Genomic DNA, 8,747 nt, shown 5'->3' with positions numbered 1-8,747 from the left:
AATTCGACCAGGAATTCCTCGTAACAACGGATGCCTCAGATTACGCCATCGGAGCCATACTGTCGCAAGGTCCGGTAGGACAAGACCGCCCGATTGCTTACGCAAGCAGAATTTTGTCGCGGGCGGAACATAACTATAATACTACTGAAAAGGAACTACTAGCCATAGTATGGGCAGTAAAACATGTCAGGCCTTATATGTATGGTACAAAATTTAAAATTATCACCGATCACAAACCATTAGTATGGTTATTTAATGTAACGGATCCAGGATCGCGTTTGATGCGTTGGCGATTAAAACTTGAAGAATACGATTACGAGATTGTACACAAGGCAGGCAAAACTAATAAAAACGCCGACGCACGCAGCCGACACGTAAGTGAAATTAATAAAATCGATGAAGAAAAAATTAATAAAATCGATGAAGAAGAAAGTAATGACACAAAAACATAGGGGAAATACACGGAAGAGGAGAAACGCCACATACTAGTGTGAGTATCACGACGCACCCCTAGGAGGACATCAAGAGACAGAACGCACCATTAACAGAATCCGGTTACAACACAACTGGAAAGGACTGACTAAGGACGTAGAAAATTATGTAGCAAAATGTGAACTCTGCCAAAAAAATAAACTTTCGCGAAAAAACAAAGCACCGCTGGTAACAACAGATACCGCAAGCAAACCATTCGAAAAATGCGCTTTATGTCACGTCCGGTCACATAAAATTTTTACTTTCACATGAAATAAATTCTAAGTCCTCTAAGCGCTGTTTGAAAAGCGCGCCAGTGCCGGCCATGATGCCTAACTCAGCCTAGTGACTAAGAGAGGCGCTGCGTAACGTCTAGGAACTTTCCACTATGGGGAAACGCCCCCGCCACACCGAGCGTCTCCCACTCTCGGGCCGCCGCAGCGCCAAGCCACCGAAAACGAAGGACCTCAGAGCGGTCCCAAAATCCGGCAGATCACATCGCGACTCCGACTAGAGCAGTCATACCTTGAACGCTCTCCTAATTCTAAATCTAATTCAACTCTAACATTCTAACTCTAATATTACAAGTCCTAACTCTAGTATTAAAACTTTAACTTTAGTTAACTTTGTATCGTGTAGTGTTAATTTAGAATAAAAGTGTGTGTTTCATTTATAATAATTCTTCACATTTATTTTAAACAATTCCAATTCCAATTTCACGCGTTTCCAATATAATATTTTGCTTTAATATTATTACTATTCTAATATTACGATTTTAGTATTTCTAAAATATTCTAAAACGAGTTCTTCCAATCTGCACGTGTAGTGAAAATCTATTATATAAATAATTTTCTTAGTGGAATCCAAGCTGCGACTTAGAGAGGACGAACCGCTCGTCGCTGCCGCACGATTTCACTTTTCTTATAATTTCTGAATTCTGCTGTGACTACTTTGAGAGGACGAACCGCTCGTAGTTACGCACTGGAACAATAACCGACAGTGAGGACCGCCGCACGTCGACTTATTGTAAAAGTGACGCAATATTCAGAATGTTTTATATTATAAATCATTATGCCTAAGACACGCCGTGCAGGCAGGAAAAACCAACTTCGCCGTTTAACCGCGCAACTCTACTATTCAGCATCATCGAGTGAATATTCAAATCTCATCGGCACCTACTATCATAACGACTCGGAGTACGATAATTTATTTGACGGAACCGCGCCGTTCGCTGTTAATAATAAAGACGTTAAACTGAGAAAGTGGCCAGTGCAATTGACTCCAATCGAAATCGAGAACCCTCGTATTCCGAGAGACGACATCCCGGACAACGATCCTCGTCGCACCCGGTACTTGCAAATCAGGGCGGACATCCTGCACACCCATTACGACGCGCCTATTCCAAAGCATCGGGGAACCACTGTCCACCCCCTAGAGATCAACTAAGGTAAGTCTCGACTATTATGAACAATTGAAATAAATAATAAAATTCAACGCTAAGATTCTAATACTAAAGGATAAGACTATTTGCCGTCATAAATAGCTAAATTATCAAAATAATTTCAAACACATACGTGCGTGTATAATTATTGTTTAAACATATTTAAAATTAATATTTTCTACGAAATTTGAAATATAACTTTACACGTGGTCTCTAGAATATTCGTAAAGACTCTTGGAAAACTGCGTTTTCCAAGGGCCATAAAAGTGAAACTCTGTTTTTTTGCCTAGGGTCATAAAACTGACCCTTAGACCCTTGATAAAAAAAAGGGGTCTCGAAGATTTCTCTTTTGCAAACTAAGCTAACGTAGCACACTCAATGAATATTCTAGAATTCCGAATAAAATAACGCGAACGTTTTATTCATTTATTTAATTCCATTTATTTAAATAATTCACCCATGTGCCCGATAAGGCCTCAATACCTCACTGCTCCGTACATCTTGCCTCTTCCCGAAGAGGAAGAAGAGCCTATTGAACAGGGAACCCCTTACTGCCAAATATCAGTCGGGTTTATTAATAAAGAAACAAATGCCGCCCTTTGCGTAGATTGCCATATGCGCTTACGCGGTACTGCTCGAAACGAATGGTTGAACATTGCCAAACATTTGCTCGTAATCGGTAACTTACCAACCGGAATACTTTGCTCAGCGTGTAACTTCCATCGACTGTCGGTAACTCGCGACCCTCAACTCCACTGTTACCATTGTCAGATCGCTTACCTACGGTACATCAACGGCGAAGAAACCTTTCGTATCGACACCGATGGTAACATCGTAATTACAATTTTCCACTCCGTCGATGATTCCCTCGAACGTTTTCAGGATTATATTCGATAATATCCCCATACTCCTGAGTAACATTTGCAACTCCCTCGTACGAATCTTAAGGCGACACCCTCCACTCCGCAAGACATTGAACCGTTGCGTGTAGCCTTCGCGGAACACCCTTCGTCGTGGGTATCCCCGGAAAAGTTTTCCGAAATACGACGTTGTTCAGCGCGATAGTCCGAACACGTGGACCGCGATAATCATTTCTCGCGAATTTCACGCCGCGACTGCGCTCCGGACGTAACAATGGTGTCTCGACAAATCTAATCAGTCGATCAGCGTCACTCATATCGGGAAAAAAAATGCCTATCAACAAATTTGGATGATTCGAACCAAGAAATGATGCAACCGGCACAAGCGATCATTGGGATAGATTGGTGAGAAGTTACGTGCGCGAAAACGCTCTGTGTCGTGTCGCTATAGACTATGATGCAAGATCGCGCAAGATTCGTCGTGTAGCGCAACCTGAAGCTGACACTGATGCCGTCAACAAACTGTATGTGGAGTCCTGCGTTAAAAGATTGATGAATCAACAGAAAGAATCAGATGAGAAGCTGACTTCGTTCGAGAAGGATGTGCGGGCAATACAGATTGTGATAAACGAACTTCAACGCGCGGCTAACGCTAACTCAGAAACGGCTATCAACCTGAATGAGCAGCAGTGAACGGGTTAGGAGCGGCTATCGAACGGTTATCGAACATCTACGAAGGGTTATCGAACGGCTACGAACAATTATCGAACAGCTACGAAGGATTATCGAACTACTATCTAATTACAATGAGTGGTAGTGGTAGTGAACGGCCTAGCAACAGCTGCGAACGAGGCTACCAACAACTCAAGCAGGGCTGCGAACGAGGCTACAAACAAGTCTTTAAAGGTTACATGCAAGGCTACAAACAACTCAAGCAGGGCTGCGAACGGGTCAGTAACGGCTGCGAACAAGGCAGCGAACGAATCAAGAACGATTTTCGAGCGACAAACGGCGATCGAGAAAAACCGACGAAGCGAAGAAACAACATAGTTTGGAGAAACGGCAGTTGGTGAACGAACTGCACGCGCCGACAAGGAAAAATTTTCCCCGAAGACACGTCATAGTGCGGGGATACGATGACCTGTGGCAAGCTGACATCGTCGAGATGCGTCCGTACTCTCGTTTCAACAGAGATTACCACTACATACTCACCGTCATCGATGTGTTGAGCAATGTGTGGGCCATTCCATTCAAGAGTAAAGGTGGAAGCGAGACGGCTGACGCTATCGCCGAGATAATTCGAGATAGCAAGAGATGCCCGAGAAACATGCAAACCGATATGGGGAAAGAATTTTATAACGCCGACGTGCAACGGCTTATACGGAAACATAACATCAATCACTATTCTACATATTCGGTATTCAAGGCATCGGTCGTCAAGCGATTCAATCGCATGCTGAAGAACGACATGTGGAAGATGTTTACGCTGAACGAAACTTACAAGTGGATCGACGCGTTGTCGGAATTCGTATCGGATTATAACGCGCGCAAGCATCGAATGATCGGCATGCGACCCGTCGACGTCACCCCCGCGATCGCTGATAAACTTTTAAAAACGGCATATAGTAACATAAAGATTGTCGCTTCGGCGAAATTCAAAGTAGGTGACCCGGTACGCGTTAGCAAGTACAAGAAACTTTTTGAGAAGGGTTACACACCAAATTGGACAACCGAAGTGTTTAAAATTGTTAAAGTGCAGCGTACTAATCCCGTACCTATCTACTCGAGGACTATTGCAAAACATCTGTCGCTGGAGCGTTTTACGAGCACGAGTTGCATAGCCTGAATTATCCGGACGTATATCTCGTGGAGAAAGTACTGCGCAGGAGGGGTGACGAGGTTTACGTGAAATGGCTGGGATTTGACAATTCGCACAATTCTTGGATACATAAAGACAATGTGATTTAATTCATACAAACTGTTTATTAATTCCTCAATATTAAAAATATACAATGTGTACAACATATAAAAAATATATGAAATATATGAAGTATTTGAAATATAAAAATATATAAGATCTTTATTAATACATCCTTTCCGTTCCAATATATGAAATACATATACATATGTTACATTATATCGCACATACATTATATTACATTATATTTTATAAGGGTATCTGGTAATGTCCCCATGGTAATGTGTCGGTCGAATCAGGTATGATATACCGCTTATCGTCGTACGGAGCTACTTAGAGAAAATTGCTCTAAGTACGACAAATTCGGTCATTATCGCGTAATTATTATCATCCTTCATTAGACCCGGTTCTTTTTTATTCACAAGCGGTATATCGTACGCATTGTCCGCAGTGTAATCGCTCGTATCGAATCTAGCGATATCGCGTTTCATATTTTCATACACGTCTTCGCATTTAATATGGTATATTAAACTATCTGTGTCGGTGTACATTACCCGGCATCTGTCACGATAGAGCGGTGACATGTACTCGTGATGAAATTCGTACAGACACACTTTCGATATGTCGAGTATACACATACCAACATAGATTGGTTTGTTAAATTTTACTTCTAGTTTACGTAATTCTATGGCAATTAAATTTTCTGAAAAGACGCTCCTGCTATGGAAATTTGGTTTCGCTATCATCGCCTCTGCTCCGTATCGTCCGTCCCACTTTGTCAATAATTTTACATCTACATGATTACGCACATTTTCCATCGTTTTGCCAAATACCGCGTTGTTCATCAATTTGTACAAATTTTTCTCAAAATCATTTTTCGCTTGTGTTCTAAATTTTGTATTTAGTTCAATGTAATCGCGGAGCCATGCGGATTGAGTGAATTGTAATACGCGATGTATTTTTGTAACGCGAAGGCCGTGACGCGTGCACTGCTGCAGGTTGCGGTAGTGTATGACATAACGCTTCTTGTCATATAGCGTTGCGAGAAGCTGATATTCCCGCTTGCCGGGCGGCTTGTCGCGTGTCGGGCAAAACGGTAGGTCAGTGTGCATGTTGTGAAGATGTTGTGGATATTCTAAATCTACTTCGAGGATATAGCCTATAAATTAATCGAGCGTGATAGATGATATGTCAAAATTAGATGTCAAAATTAGATATGTCATCGACCCATCGAAAATCGGCGTAAGGCAACGGTTGACACATTGCCCATCCATACAATTTATTTACATCTAAATACATTAAAAATGATGATGGTTTCGACGGATCATACGATTGCATGTACTTGTTATTAGCATGGGCGTATCTATTGGAACATTGACTTAAACCACCGCGTATACCCCGTTCGATAAACATGACCATATCAATGTTTGTAAGCAATTCGAATGATATATTTGTATATTTTAACATGACATCCCATGTATACCCGGGAAGAGTGTAGTAATACGCAGGGTCGAGTCCATAACTCGCGATGCAAGTGTCGCGAAAGTTTTCAAAAATATCTGCTAATAACATGACATCAATTTTTAAATATAGATCACTATATTCGCCTAGCGTTCGAAGGGAGAATCGGTTCCAGACGTTCTCGGCGTGCGCGTAATCGCTCTCGGATATTGTGCCACCGGTTAAAGAACTGTAAAATGATTCGCGTGGCGGTAAACATGTATCTTGCAACTTGTCGACACAGTCTATATATTCGTATGGAAAGACACCCTTTCGTGTTAATAGATTGAAATTTTCTGTCGGTAAATTTTTAAATTCCGATTGTAAAATTTTTAGTTTCTCTTTATTCAAAAAAGATGCTAATTTATCAAGACTTATTGCCAGAAATTTATATGAATCGATGAATCGTAATTTTATGCAAGTTTTCCGATCTTTGTCATCGTCGATACTATTGACCGTTTTTGTAAATGAAATATATTTTTATTTCGTTATCGGAAGTAATTCAATGCTCCCTTCGAACGCTGTAGCTATATCCTCGATAATGAAATGTGAGTCATAATCTGATAAATTGTGAAAAACTATTGGAATACAAAAAGATTCTTTATAATTTAGATTGCAATTTGAGTGCGCGGGACCTCTGTATCGTCCAGTCAGATGGCAATGATCGCGTACGCGTGTATCGTCTTGTACAAATGGTTTTTCACATATATGACAATGCGTTGCGCTGTGAAATTTTTTCCACTCGTCCAATGTTAAATTTACCATGGGAACATTTGTCGTTAAAATAGTCTTTAAGGTTGATTCAGACTATACGGCACGGACCGTCACGTTCCGGCAACGGCACGTATCGACACCGACACGACAATGTTTTTGTCTCATTTAAAACATGCGTTTTAAATGAGACTGTCCACACTAACCGACATCGACCTGCACGTTCCGTTAACGGAACGTACCGGCATTGACCGACATTATCGCAAAGAATATTTTGACGGTCCGTGCCGGTCCGTATCGGTACGTGTCGGTGCTGGGTCTGCCAGTATGAATTAGATCAGGCCTGCGGCCGGGTTGCATTTCGGCTAATATAATATAATATAATATATATATATATTATATTATATTATATACATATATATATATATATATAATATAATAATATATAATCAAGGTTAATAATCAAAGTCCAATGCTCTCCTTCAAGTTTTCTTTGTTTTAATATGGGGTGTACCTATTTTCGTTTTTTTCTTTCTTTACTTTTTTTTACATCGGATTCATTTTCATCTAAAAGTAAGGCTATAAGAGCCAATTCATCATCGCTAGATAATTCGTCCATTTTGTGACTGCTGTAAAACTGACGGACGGATGACGGACGATTGCCGAAGCAGTCTGAATATATGCAAAAATTTGTCGTGTCGGTGTCGATACGTGCCGTTGCCGGAACGTGACGGTCCGTGCCGTATAGTTTGAATCAACCTTTATACGTAACGCTAAATTTTTAAGTTCTTCGGTGAACCATGAAACACAATCGACGCTACGGCGAGAAATATACGCGGATAACGAGTTGTCGTACGAACAATGTATATAATAAGCGATGCTGAATACCTTGTAATGTTGATAATTTGTCGCTTCTTCAGTCTTTGCCAAAACACATTCCAAGTCGGCGTACACTACAAACGGAAGCCGCTCCTTTCTGTTGTAGTTGTCGAAGTCGAGCCACTTGTCTTTATCGCTTGGTAACCGGATGGCGCAGTCGTTTATCTTTCCGCAGTCTACCGTATGTGACTGCAATTTGTTCTCCGATCCGAAATAGTGCAAGCATCTGTGAAAAAAAAAAATAAAAAAATTACAATTTTATTTATGATTATTTTAATATATAATTTTATTGCAATAAATATAAGCACCGATCGCAGATATATTTTTGACCATTGTGTTTGCTCAGTTGCGTGCTGACAAGCCGGGATAGATTCTTGATCCAGCGAAATGTCCAACGCTGTTACTGTCTTGCACATACAGCAAGTTGACATTGTCTTTCTTTTGCTCCGAAAGACGTATCGGGACGATGTTATTCTCAATACTATATACATTGATGGAGATATTATTTGCTAGTTCAAACTTTTTAATTTGATTTATAGTCACTGGAAATTCAATGTCTTGGAGATTCAGCACTGTCGTGTAATGAGGATATGACGATGTTCTCTCACTATATTTTGCAACTGGATGCAGAGCGGCCACCACTGACCACGCGAAACATGCATTGTCCGTTGATCGCACGTTCACCACTGCTCTCTTTGTCACAATTTCTCGCGGCAAGTTTAGATAACACCCTGCGCGCATTGAATTATACTTGTTTATATTTATAGTCAAGTTAATTATTTGTGACAACGCCCAACCACTATCGCGTTCTTGAAACTCTTCTAGCGGTGCTAGCGTGGGCTCGATAACGCGGCGCTCGTACCACTCGTGTAAATCGGACGTGCGAAAGAGCTCATAGTTTTTTGTATTGACACTTTCGTTGGCGCGTTTATCACCGGACACAAACTCGCCATTAAACACGGTGTTC

This window comes from Prenolepis imparis, unplaced genomic scaffold (assembly GCF_030444845.1).
Source record: "Prenolepis imparis isolate NDT839.2.m4 unplaced genomic scaffold, iyPreImpa1.0 SCAF_12, whole genome shotgun sequence".
Classification (NCBI taxonomy): domain Eukaryota; kingdom Metazoa; phylum Arthropoda; class Insecta; order Hymenoptera; family Formicidae; genus Prenolepis; species Prenolepis imparis.
Note: the sequence above shows the minus strand (reverse complement) of the source record.